Here is a 14544-nt window from a genome sequence, read left to right as displayed (position 1 = left end):
CTCAGTACAGATGGGTGGGGAGGGAGGAAGGGAGAGAAGCTGGAGTTCAAAGTATCAGGAACGAATGTTGAGAAATGTTTTTGCATACAACTGGGAAATAAGAAATGCAGGTAATGGGGTATAGAAATCTATCTTGCCCTACAAGAAAAGAGAGAAGATAAGGATAAGGGATGGGAGGGGTGTGATAGAAGGGTGGGCATATTGAGGGAAAGGGTAATCAGAATGCAAGATGTTATGGAGTGGGGGAGGGGAAAGATGGGGAGAAAGTTTGGAACTCAAAATTTTGTGGAAATGAATGTTGAAAACTAAAAATTAATAAATAAACATTCAAAATTTTTTTTGTTTTATTTTTTTAATTAAATTTATTTATTTAACTTTTAACATTCATTTTCACAAAATTTTGGGTTACAAATTTTCTCCCCTTTTATCCCCTCCCCCCCCAAACACCAAGCATTCTAATTGCCCCTATGACCAATCTGCTCTCTCTTCTATCATCCCTCTCTGCCCTTGTCTCTGTCTTCTCTTTTGTCATGTAGGGCCAGATAGCTTTCTATACCCCTTTACCTGTATTTCTTATTTCTTAGTGGCAAGAACATTACTCGACAGTTGATCCTAACACTTTGAGTTCCAACTTCTTTACCTCCCTCCCTCTCCACCCCTTCCCTTTGGAAGGCAAGCAATTCAATATAGGCCAAATCTGTGTAGTTTTGCAAATGACTTCCATAATAGCTGTGTTGTATAGGACTAACTATATTTCCCTCCATCCTATCCTGTCCCCCATTACTTCTATTCTCTTTTGATCCTATCCCTCCCCATGAGTGTTGACCTCGAATTGCACTCTCCTCACCATGCCCTCCCTTCTATCATCCCCCCCACCCTGCTTGTCCCCCCCACCCTGCTTGTCCCCTTATCCCCCACTTTCCTGTATTGTGAGATAGGTTTTCATACCAAAATGAGTGTGCATTTTATTCTTTCCTTTAGTGGAATGTGATGAGAGTAGACTTCATGTTTTCTCTCACCTCCCCTCTTTATCCCTCCACTAATGAGTCTTTTGCTTGCCTCTTTTATGAGAGATAATTTGTCCCATTCCATTTCTCCCTTTCTCCTCCCAATATATTTCTCTCTCACTGCTTGATTTCATTTTTTTTAAGATATGATCCCATCCTCTTCAATTCACTCTGTGCACTCTGTCTCTATGTATGTGTGTGTGTGCATGTGTGTGTGTGTGTAATCCCACCCAGTACCCAGATACTGAAAAGTTTCAAGAGTTACAAATATTGTCTTTCCATGTAGGAATGTAAACAGTTCAACTTTAGTAAGTCCCTTATGACTTCTCTTTGCTGTTCACCTTTTCATGGTTCTCTTCATTCTTGTGTTTGAAAGTCAAATTTTCTTTTCAGCTCTGGTCTTTTCATCAAGAATGCTTGAAAGTCCTCTATTTCATTGAAAGACCAATTTTTCCCCTGAAGTGTTATATTCAGTTTTGCTGGGTAGGTGATTCTTGGTTTTAGTCCTAGTTCCTTTGACTTCTGCAATATCCTATTCCATGCCCTTCGATCCCTTCATGTAGAGGCTGCTACATCTTTTGTTATCCTGATTGTATTTCCCCAATACTTGAATTGTTTCTTTCTAGCTGCTTGCAATATTTTCTCCTTGACCTGGGAACTCTGGAATTTGGCCACAATGTTCCTAGGAGTTTCTCTTTTTGGATCTCTTTCAGGCGGTGTTCTGTGGATTCCTTGAATATTTATTTTGCCCTCTGGTTCTAGAATCTCAGGGCAGTTTTCCTTGATAATTTCATGAAAGATGATGTCTAGGCTCTTCTTTTGATCATGGCTTTCAGGTAGTCCCATAATTTTTAAATTGTCTCTCCTGGATCTATTTTCCAGGTCAGTTGTTTTTCCAATGAGGTATTTCACATTATCTTCCATTTTTCCATTCTTCTCGCTTTGTTCTGTGATTTCTTGCTTTCTCATAAAGTCCTTAGCCTTCATCTGTGCCATTCTAATTTTGAAAGAACTATTTTCTTCAGTGAGCTTTTGAATCTCCTTTTCCATTTGGCTAATTCTGCTTTTGAAAGCATTCTTCTCCTCATTGGCTTTTTGAACCTCTTTTGCCAATTGAGTTAGCTTATTTTTCAAGGTGTTATTTTCTTCAACATTTTTTTGGGTCTCCTTTAGCAGGGAGCTGATCTGCTGTTCATGCTTTGACTTCATGTCTCTCATTTCTCTTCCCAGCTTTTCCTCTACCTCTCTAACTTGATTTTCAAAATTCTTTGTGAGCTCTTCCATGGCCTGAGCCCATTGGGTGGGCTGGGACACAGAAGCCTTGATTTCTGTGTCTTTGCCTGATGGTAAGCATTGTTCTTCCTCATCAGAAAGGAAGGGAGGAAATGCCTGTTCACCAAGAAAGTAACCTTCTGTAGTCTTATTTCTTTTCCCTTTTCTGGGCATTTTCCCAGCCAGTGACTTGACCTCTGAATATTCTCCTCACACCCACCTCACCTCCTGATCCTCCCAGCCAGCGTTTGGGGTCTGAGATTCAAATGCTGCTTCCAGCCTTAGGGCTTTTGGTGGGGACAGGGCTGCTATTCAGTGTGAGATTAAGTTCAGGTGCTCAGGTGGGGGCAGGGCTGCCTCTCAGGCTCAGTTCCCTCAGGGGGTTTATGCACAGACCTTCCACAATGGATCCAGGCTCCTGCCCCCTTGGGGAGCCCTGGTCTGCAGCCGCCTCTCAGCTTCTACCTCCCGGGGGGGCCTGGGTTATGGGGGCATCCCACTCCCCTCTCGACCCGCCAAAGAGACTCTCTCACCGACCCCCATCACCTGTGGGTGGAGGGACTTGTGCGGCCTCTGGAGATCCCGTCTCTGAAGCCTGGTCGGATCTGTACCTCTCGGTGCCGCGGCCGGGGCAGGTCTGGGCTGGGCTCCGTGTCTGCAGCGCGACGGACCTTTTGCGAGAGGTTTGCAGGTCCCTCTGTGGGTGGAGGGACCCGCGTGGCCACTGGAGATCCCGTCCCTGAAGCCCACTCGGATCTTTTCCTCTCGGTGCCGCAACCGTGGCAGGGCTGCACTCAGCTCCCAGTCCTGGCGCCCAGTCCGCAGCGCGAAGGACCCCCCATGAGAGGTTTGCAGGTCTCTCCGGAACAGAAATCTCCCTCGCTCCAATGTTCCATGGCCTCTGGGTGCAGAATTCGCCGTGAGTTACTTCCCTGTAGCCGTTCTATGGGTTGTGGGTTCGGAGCTATGTGTATGTGCATCTTTCTACTCCGCCATCTTGGCTCTGCCCTCCTCAAAATTTTTTAAAAAAGAAAAATATAAGAAAAAAACAAAAAAGAAAACTAACCATAACCAAAACCGCTTCTGATAGTATGTGCATTGCTGCATACCTAGCATCCCCCACTTCTATAGATCTGGTTGGGGAGAGCATTTCCATATCTTTTCTTTGAGATCAAGCTTGGTCACGATGAATAAACAGTGCTCAGCTTTCTGTTTCTATTGTCCTTCCCATTTTCTTTGTTATAGTCATTTTTATACTGATTTTCTGGTCTTGCTTACTTTTCTTAGAATCAATTTATGCAAGTCTTCATATGAGTCTCCATATTCTCCAATATTTATTTCAATATGTTACAATAATATTACATTATATTCTTGTGCAATAACTCATTTAACCATTCACCAGTGGATGGGCACCTACTTTGTTTCCAAACCTTTGCTAAGACAAAATGTGATACCATAGATATTTTTGTGTCTATGGATCTGGTCTCCAACTTTCAGATATCCTAGGCATCAAATTTTCCAACACTTCATAAGTCTAGGATTGCATGGCAAATACTTAGGAAGTTGTTTGTTTCCTCCTGGACCCTATAATGTAGGTAGGCTGCCACTAGGAGGATGATCAATTTTGGGACCTCCTGCTGATCACACCCCCACTATGCCTTCCCATGTTGTGCAATTCTTGTCCAAAAATATGAATTTCTTTTATTTTTAAAGGGAAGATTGGGCTTTTCCCTTGTATCTAACTGGCCCTATAGTGTGGTATTGGCTCTATCTCAACATACCTATTTTCAGGAAAATAATTCTATGCAGCAATAATGTATATAGTCTACTATCTCTACATAAAACAGAAAATAATCATAAAAGCAGGAAATACAGCAAAGCAAGATGTTCACAGCCCTAGTATAAAACAAATGCTAACAATCATATCATGAGCCAAGGTCAGGTTTTGCAAAGCTCTTCAATTTCTCTTTCACTCTCTCCCTTTTTCTAAACCCAGTCACTAGACTTACAGCTCAGTAGTTTCCCTCCTTCCAAGTAATATCAAGCCTTATAATAGAACCACATGATAAAAGAATCACAAAATATTAGAGATTGAAGGGACCTTAGAGTCTATCAAGTTCAGGGTTCTTAAGAACGTGTGTGTGCATGTGTGTGCGGGTGTGTATGTTAAAGAAAGACAGAGAGATGGACATTTTTGGCAGTCTGGTAAAGTTTTTCATAACCACAGTTAATGTTTTAAAATGCATGAAACAAAGTTCTTTGGATTGTAAAGGAAACAAATTATATTGAAATAATTGCCAGAATGTATATTTTTTAAAGTTCATAGACCCCAGGTTAAAATGTTTTGTCTGAAGTGAGGTGAAGTGAAATGACCTATTTAAAATTACATAACTAGGAAGAGGCAGATTCAAACTCAAGTCTTTTGATTCTCAGTTCTTCACTCACTCCAGAAATTCTCACCCCAACTTCTAAACAAATCAAGAAGAAACCTTTCTTCCCCATGTTTCTTCCTTTCCCTCCCCCTCCCTTCCACCCTTTCTCTCTCCCTTTCTCTCCTCTCTCTCTCTCTCTCTCTCTCTCTCTCTCTCTCTCTCTCTCTCTCTCTCTCTCTCTCTCTCTCACATATACTCACACACCACACACACACATACACACACATACATACCCCCTAAATAAGTATCACTGATGCTAACTATATAATTTATTAAAAGTCAGTCATATTTAAATACTTCAGCAATGGATTACCTGTGAGAAAGATCACAGCCAGAGTCACCTCTAATGATCAGCTACAATCACTGACTCCTCCACAAACACTGAAAACATACACAGAGACAACATTTAGGTTTCTCAGATTGACAGTCAGTCTCTCAAGAATTCTCTTGAGAACATCTCCTCCATAGTACATTTTCTCCATAAGATAAACTGAACTCAGTTTCTCTTAAAATGTTTATTTGCTATCTCTCAAGAAAGTTCTTTTTGTCCTTTCTCTTTGCACCTTTCTCTGTTAGAGGAAGTGTTCTGAGTCAGGAAAATCTAAATTCAAGTTGTACTCCTAATCCCTACTGGCTGTGTGATCTTGGAGAAGTCACTTAACTATGTAGCATCCTAGGAAACTTAGCAACTCTAAGTTGTAGAAAAGGTGCTGTTACCAAAGCATGTTTCCTCATCTAGGAGTTCCCTGTACTATTAAAATAATAGATCTAGTCCTTATCCCATATCTCTTTACCTCATACTACCTCTTTCAGCTATGATACCTTGTGTACTCCAGATGGTAGATGAACCCTCAGAGATTTGAATATCTCAGCTTTCTTTGAGAGGGACTATTGAAGTTTGTATTATATTAGGTTAATAGTTATCATTATAGAAAGTTCAGAATTAGGCTGTATTGCATGTAATATCATATCACTCTTACTTATGAGCAAGTAGGAAAAGCCTGAGGGGTTGGAACACATTGCCATAGTGTCTCCCCTCATCCCTGTGAGGACACACCCCTTCCAGACCCTACTCCTTCCTGCCTTGAAGGCTTGAAGGCAGGCTTCCCATGCCTCACCAAGGCTTAGTAATGCAACATTCTTTTTTTTTTTTCTTTTGGTTTTTGGAGGGGGGTAAGGCAAGGCAATTGGGGTTAAGTGATTTGCCCAAGGTCACACAACTAGTAAGTGTCAAGGGTCTGAGGCTAGATTTGAACTCAGGGCCTCCTGACTCCAGGGCCAGTGCTCACTGTGCCACCTACCTGCACCTATGCAACTTTCTTTTATGCTGTCAGTCAATCAAGAAGCATTGATTTAATACCTAGAATATGCCAAACACTGTGCTACTCACAGGGAATATTTTTTAAAAAGAGCAAAAAAAAGCAAACAAAACAAAAATCTCATGCTCATGGACTAATGGGGAAGACAACAAGCAAACAACTATGTACAAATACAAACAGGATAAACTGGAAATAATCAATAGAGGGAAGGTATTAGAATTGAGGGAGATCTGTAAAAGTTTCTTGTAGAAGGTGGAAAAATAGCTGAGATTTGTAGGCAGCCAGGCAGGTCAGGAAGTAGGGATAAGGAAAAAGAGCATTCCAGGCATGGGGAACAGAGAGAATACTCAGAGTAGGGAAATGGAGTGTCTTCTTCAAGGGACAGCAGAGGCCACAGAAGAGGAAGAATGTGCCAAGGGTAAGGAGACTGGAGAGGTAGGAGGAGGGCAGGTTATTCAGGGCTTGGAAGGCCAAGCTAAGGATTTTATATTTGATCCTGAAGGTGATAAGCAGCTACTGGAGTTTATCGTATGGGAGCTGGAGAATATGACATAGTCAGACCTATGCTTTGAGGGCTGAGTAGAGGAAGCCCTGGATTAAGGAGAGACTTGAGGGAAAGAGACGAATCAGAAGACTATTGCAATAGTCCAGGTGTGAGACGACAAGGGCCCCCAGCAGGGTGGCAGTAGTGTAAGAAGAGAGAAAGGATCATATAGAAAAGATGTTATAAAGATCAAAATGATAAGACTTGGTACAAATAATAGATACGGAGAGTGAAAGAGAGTAAGAGGTTGAGGATGACACATATCTTGAGAGACTGGATGACTGGGGATGGTAGTGGTACCCTTAACAGTAACAGAGAAGTTGGGAAGGGGAAAGGATTTTTGAAGAAACCTGAGTTTTGGATATATTCAGTTTAAGCTGTGTGTAGGAAATCCAGCTAGAGATCTGTAGGTAGAAGTAAGGATAAAGATTAGGGCTAGATAAGTAGATCTGGCAATCATCAATACAGGGATATAACTGAATTCATAGGAGTAGAAAATAAATAAATATATTTTATATATTGCATTATATTATATTACATATTATGTATATTATATATTATAAAAATACAAATAAGCAAAATAGTATATAGTGTGTATATATATGTGTGTATACATAGATATACATACATACACACATGTATGTATGTGCATGCATACAAACACTTGTACATGTATCTACATATGCATATATACATTGTATACATACATGCATGCATATACTTTCATACATACATACAATAGAAAGTACAGAAAAAAAAGGTCTGGGATAGATCTTTGCGGGTCAGCAATGGTTATTGGGCATGACCTGGAAGAAAATCCAGAAAGGTTTGGAGTGAAAGGTTTAGAAAAGGCTCTCTGATGAGCAGGATGGTGAATTGATTAGGAAGTTTTTAAAAGGGCCAGTTCAATGTAGTGGAGGCTCAGTTGAGATTATGTAACATAAATTCATAGTGGACTCAATTGTCACAGATTCATAATTTTCACATGCTAGGCTTCTGAATGCTCCACACAACACTTCCAGGTCCTGCTCATGCTTGCTGGGAGGTCAAATGTCTCTATTTCTTTAAGAAATAGAAATACTGTTGCTGGAAGACTGGGTAGTTGAGACTCAGAGGACCAGGGTCCCCCAAAACCTACAACTTTCTAAACACCAGCCTTCACCATTAGGGCTCCTACCGTTTGTTTCTATTTTATTTTTATTTATTTATTCATTCATTCATTCATTCATTCATTCATTCATTCATTCATTCATTCATTCATTTATTTATTGCTATATATCAGTTCCGTTCAGAATTCACTACAATGTGAGCTCTTTGGAGGCAGGGACCTTTTGTACCTTTCTGTGTGTGGTTTCTGACACAAAGAAAGTGCCAAATAAACAAATTCTGGATAATTTAACTCATTCCCTAATGGTTAGCACACTTCCACTCCTTATTCCCCATCCTAAAGAGACTGAGCAACAAACTGCTGAATGATAAATGCCTCTCCCCAACCCCAGCTATCTGCTTCCTCATTCCCATCTATCTTAACCCTACTACACCAATGTTCCATTCTAGATTCCACCATCCCCTCCCACTGTACCAAGAGTTGTTAGCCCTTTTTATGTCATGGACCTCTTTGGCCATTAATGAAGCCTATGGTCCTCTTTATTTTTTCTAACTTTTTAAAAATATATATTTTATTTTTCCTCCAATCATGCTTTTATCTTTTTTCACTATATTTTAATTTATTTTAAGCTTAAATACAAAATAAAAGAAAAAAATATTGCCATGTACACATAGGTAGAACATAAAAGAAGATTCAATATAAACCAATAAATTTGCATTTCCAGAAAACCTATGTAATAAATATTACACATTATTTTCAAAGTTGTTCATCTTTGCTTTCTTGTGTATTTTCCTTTGTCTTCTGTTGTGTACTTTTAACTTTCTTTCCCTTCCTCTTTCCTCACTCCAAGAAAGCTATAATTAAGTGCAGATATATATGTGTGTATGTGTATGTATATATGTACGCATATATACACACATACATGAATAAATACATATACATGTATGTATATGCATATACAGTCAAACACACACACTTATTTCCACTTGTCATCTTCTCCATAGGCGGACAGCATCTTCCTTTATAAGTCCAAGTCTTTCCATATTTTTTTATAACTCCACCAGCTCATTATTTCCTACACCACAACAATATTCTCACCCAATCACATTCAGTCTGGGAAATTGTCTATGAGAGCTTTTTCCCCAATTTTTCTGCATTCTCTCTATTCCTGCCTACAGAGGTTCTATTTATATAGGAAAATTTTAATTTAAAATTTTCAAAATTATCCACTTTACACTTCAACACTGCTCTCACCTTATTACATGGTTTAAGGTCTGATATTACTGAATCTAGTTCCTTCACATTCTTCCCCTAGTTTCCTTGAAGCTTCTGACCCTCTGCTCTTCCAAATGCTGTTATTATCTTTTCTGACTCAATAAGATAACTTTAAAGTAATTTAATTGAAATGATATTGCATAAATAGATTAGTTAGGTAAAATTGCCATTTTTGCATTATATTAGCTTTACTTTCCCATGCACAATAAATATTACTTCAGTTATTTAGATCTAACTTTGTATAAAAGGTGTTTATTTTTGCATTTATATTTGTAGAATTCCTGTGTCTATTCTTTGCTACCACTGAAAGAGCTGTCACAAATATTTGTGTGCATATAGGTCCTTTTTTTTTTTTTTTTTGGTGTCTTGGGATACAGATCTAGTATTTGTATTGCTGGATCAAAGGGCATGCCCAGTTTGTAGATCCACCAGCAGTGCCCTAATACCCTAGTCTTCTCATGTCTCCTCCAAGATTTGTCATTTTCCTTTTTTCTCATATTAGCCAATCTGATAGTCATGAGGTGAGACCTCAGAGTTCTTTTAATTTGCATTTCTTTAACCAATAATGATTTAGAACAATTTTTCATATGACTATAAATAGCTTTGATTTCTGTCTGAAAACTGCCTGTTGATGTCCCTTGACCATTTATCAATTAGAGAATCTCTCCTATTTTTTATAAACTTGACTATTTTCTCTATATTTGAGAAATGAGGCTTTTATCAGAGAAACTTACTGTAAAATTTTTCCCAAATTTCCCACTTTCCTTATAATATTGCTTGCATGGGTTTTGTTTGTGCAAAAGCTTTTCAATTTAATATAATCAAAATCAGGGGTGGAGAACCTGATCAGAATTAAATATTTTACTTCCTGTGAGCCCTTCTATCTTTTGTTCATTCATCAATTCTTTCTTTATTCATAGGTAGATTTTCCATGCTCCCCTAATTTGTTTATACATAACCCTTTATGTCTAAATCATGTGCCCACTTTGATCTTATACTAGTATACAGTATGAGACGTTGGTCTTTATCTAGTCTCTGTCAAACTGTTTGAGGACCTGCTTTCAAATCGCTGGCCTAAAACCAGCTGTATGCACCTGGATAAGTCACTTTCCCTATCTGAGCCTCAGTTTCCACATCTGCAAAATAAGGGGATTGCACCAGATTGTTTATAAAGTCCCCCCTATTGCTCAGTCTCATGCTACTATAGTGAAGGTACAAAATGTGATAAAGTAATGTGAAAGAAATTCTTTTGAAAAGGATAATGGAAGAAATGCGGAACTAGTTGGTAGAGGGTTTTGAAGGTAAGGTTGCTTCTGACTTAAGAAGCTGTAGGGATAAACTGCAGGTACTTACTTAAATAGAGATGGGTACAGAAAAAGTTGTCTTGGCAGGACTGATTCTGGTTATCATATCGTCACAAAGTAAAGTGTTTGTAATATTTAGCTGAGCCAATAACTTATCAAATGGACCCATTCATGTTGTTGAACAAAGATTAGAATCAGTACCTTGGTGGGGGAAAGAATGAAGAACTAGTGGGTAAAATGTGCAAATGATGTCCAATGTGAAGATGTGCCCAGAAGGGGGAAATCAGACTTCAAGATGTCCATAGTAAAATTGGAAAAGTGACCAGACGTTAAATTAGAAACAGATACTCTGTAGGTATAAGCATAGTCCTGTGTGTGGATAGGGGTGGTGAGGAAAGCATGCAACAATTCAATGTAAGGTCTAAGGGACTTGGACAGATGGCTAAGAAAACAGAATTAGCAGAAGATGGTCTTGGGGTCCTAATGGGAGGGCATGACCTTAAGTCATCATCGTGGTGCTATGGCCATGAATATATGGAATACTCTGTTGGGGGACCCAATATGTCACCAGGGTGGGCAATAGACCTGGGTGATGCTGTGGCAAGAGCAAGGTTTTGGAGTTGGCCAGTTGAGGTCAGGTCCAAGTTCTGTCACTCCTTAGTTATGAATGACAAATCAGAGACTGGGAGAAACTTTTCCAGGTGACTTAAAATCTAGGCACCTCAATTTCCTCATATTTAAAATCAGGACAATAATACAAATACACGCTACCTCAAAATGTTGTCTGGAGATCAGTGCCTTGTAAGCCTTCAAGGATCTTATCCATAAATAAGTGTTGTTAGTAAATAGAACAGTAAGCAGGGAAGAGACAGGGATAGTTTCTGCTGGGTGGGGCATTTCTTATGGTTTTCTTCCTCTAGATTCTGAAGTCTAGACATATAAGAGCAGGGAAAGAGCTGAAAAGAGCAAAGAAATGATGAGGTAGACAAAAAGGGAAGTATAAAATAAAGAGAGGGTGCAATGGGTGACAAAGATGAGGAGGCCAGAATTTGCAGCTTTGCCCAGGTGTGTTGGGGGATGTGACAGGGTAATAGGTAGTGATGGGGTGGTGAAGCTATCTGCCAATTTGTTTCAGCACTTTGAAATAGGGACTTTAAGATGTGAAGGAAGAGCCCTAAAAATGGAGAATGATTGTGACTGGGCATTCCAAATGAAAGAAAATGTTTTTAAGGGCTTAGTATATGCACTTTGTCCTAACCACTGGGAAAACAAATAGAAAAAGGAGACAATTTTTGCTCTAAAGGAGCTCACATTTGGGGGTTGGGGGAGACGGGGAGTGGGATCAGAGAAGACAACACATATTTCCAGGGTAAGTCACATGAAAGGATCCCATAGTCTTTAGGGTGTAGTAGCAAAGCAGATGGTAATGCCTTTTCTTTATGTCATTTTAAATGATGTAATCATGTCATTTTATGATGTTGACCCACTTGACGATGCCAAGGCTCTTTGGTAGCTATGGTTGTGGCACTTGCTGAAGCAGTTACCAGGTCACATCTCCATGGATCTTGTTTCCTGGAATGATTTGGATACAAATTTCACCTCAGGCACTTTCCTGTACAAGTTTCTGGACAAGTCATTTAAGCTCTCTATGCCTCAGTTTCCCTAGACATAAAACGAAGAAGTTAGACCTTAAGAAACCTTGAGGTTTCAAAGAAACCTTTGCAACATACTTTGATCCTCACAACTCCATAAGGGAAATAATATAATTTTCAGTATTCTCATTTGAAAGATGAGGAAATGAAAGATTAGAGGTTGAATGACATCCAATATCATACAGCTAATAAGTGTCAGGGTCAGGACTTGAAGCTCAGTTTTTATTGAACTGAGAACCAGTATTTCTAAAATAGTGCACAACACTGTCTTCCCTGAAGCCTTTTAATAACTTTTTTCTACACCATCCACTACAAACCCATATTTCTTCCTTGCCTCTCTCCTTGTGCCCCCAGCTAGAAAAGGAGGTGCATTTGGCATCAAATAAGGACAGGTAGCAGGAAGGGACTCCTGGGAGGGAAATGCCAGAAGGCAAGCAGTTGCCCCAGTGAGTCTTGCAAAAGAAGGAGGTTCTTGTAATGAGGCAAACATTTACAGAATTGCATGTGGATTGCATTTTTGTTGGAAGATAATTACTATAGCACAGTCCAGGGCCATTCCCACTTGGCAATCTCTAAACTGTGTGTAAGGGAGCCTAAACAAGACCTATATCTTGTCCTAGGTTCTTGGAACTTCCCACTTGCTAGAGTTGTCAAGACTCATAGCTACAGGTGTTGTTGTTCAGTTGTTTCTGACTGTGACTCTGTGGATCAAAACGTTCATGGGATTTTCTTGGCAAAGCTACTAAAGTGGTTTGCCATTTCCTTCTTCAGTGGATTAAGGCAAACAGAGGCTAAGTGCTCTACTCAGGGTCACAAAACTACTAAGTGTCTGAAGTTGAATTTGAACTCGTCTTCCTGACTCCAGGCCCAGCACTCTATCCACAGTCCATCTAACTGCCTATACCTATAGGTAGGGGGTAGAAATTGGGACTTTGGCTGAGGGTACTAAGATTTACAGGGGCATCAACCACAACTTCAGTCTTTTAGTAGCTTGTAAACATCTATGCTTAGGAGCTATTTCTCAAAAGTATTAAATCAAAACAGGAAACTACCAGGTACAGCTTCTTCACCCCAGGAGCTGCATCCCATGAATCTCCTTCCAGTCCCACATCATGCTATTTCGTTGTCTAAGATGATGGCTTCCTTAGCAGCTTCCAAGCATTTCAGGGTTTCTACCATCCCACTACACAATCAATCAAATTTAATTCAAGAGAGGTGTGTGTGTGTGTGTGTGTGTGTGTGTGTGTGTGTGTGTGAGTATGTGTTGCTAGTTGTGCGTCTAGCTTACAGAAGTTCCCAAAGTGGGTGATAACACCCCCCCAAGGGAGTGGAAGTACCCTCAGGTGCAATTGGGGAGCATTGAATAAAAATAAGGGGGAGGTGGAAGTGTCAGGAAGTCCAGTATGCATCAGTAAGAATATGTGCATGTAATGACTAGTTTACAATACAAAACTATATGGTTACCTGATGCAATATTGCATCATAAACATTTCAATGTAGGGAAAAAAAGAAATTTAAAATAAATTATTAAACTAAAGATGCATCATTTTTTTAAATTGATATTTTTTTGAAATTATGCAAATTTCAAAAAAAAATCATTAAAGGATTAAAGAAAGCAGATTTCCAGGGGAATGCTGAGTGTTTTTTTTTTTAAATGAGGTATTAGGCCAAATAAGTTTGGGAACCTCTGGTGGCATAAATCATCTCATATGGGTCTAATTTAGCATAAATTAATGGCTCCTTAAAACAAAGCCTTCCAGCTGCTTCTATACAATCCTCCTCAGGGCCACAAGAAAGCCCTGAGGTTTCCTACCTCTGATTAGTCATTTGAAACCTACTGTGGGAAAACAAACTATAGTGACCTTGTCCTCTCCGTTTCTCATCCTACCATGTGGAGTGGCAGAACTTTAATGCTAAGGATCAAGAGAGTACAGCTAGGTGACACCACAGTGCACAGAGCACCAGGTTTGGACTCATGAAGACTTATCTTCCTGAGTTCAAATCTGGCCTCCATCACTTACTACCTGGGCAAGTTTCCCTCAGTTTCCTCATTTGTAAAATGAGTTGGAGGATGAAATGGCAAACCATTCCAGAAGACCCTAAATGGGGTCATGAAGAGTTGGAAACAACTGAAAATAACTCAGCAATAAACGTCAAGAGAGGGAGGAGTACAGCCTACCTTGAGGAATAGAGAAGTGCAGCAAGTAAGGTCCAGGAGAGTGTGATGTCAGGGAGACCTGATGTCCCCATAACTTCTTGCTGGGGCTGTCTACTTAGTCCAATCATTGTTCTCTGCAATGAGCTAGATAAGCACATTTAGGGATCCCAGGCAGGGACAAGACAATTTAGACAAGGGAGAGTACTAACCTTTGTGAGTTTCTGTCCACATTCAATTCTGAGTTCTGAATACCAGAGCTGAACTAAGATCCTGAGATCAGAGTTTTTGCATCTCCATTTAATGAGGAGCCCTGCTACATGTGTGATTTGAGCATCAAGTGAGTATCCCTTTACCTGCTTGGAAGGCATCAATTATGGGGAACTAAAGTAGCTCAAATTATGCATTTCCTAGAAATTCTGGTTTTGAAGTAGTTTTAGTATTCATTGGGAATTTTAGTGGTGGACTTTTTAAAT

The sequence above is a fragment of the Notamacropus eugenii genome, chromosome 2 (assembly GCF_028372415.1).
Source record: "Notamacropus eugenii isolate mMacEug1 chromosome 2, mMacEug1.pri_v2, whole genome shotgun sequence".
NCBI classification, from domain to species: domain Eukaryota; kingdom Metazoa; phylum Chordata; class Mammalia; order Diprotodontia; family Macropodidae; genus Notamacropus; species Notamacropus eugenii.
The sequence above is the reverse complement of the archived record's forward strand: the minus strand, read 5'-3'. Positions refer to the sequence as shown.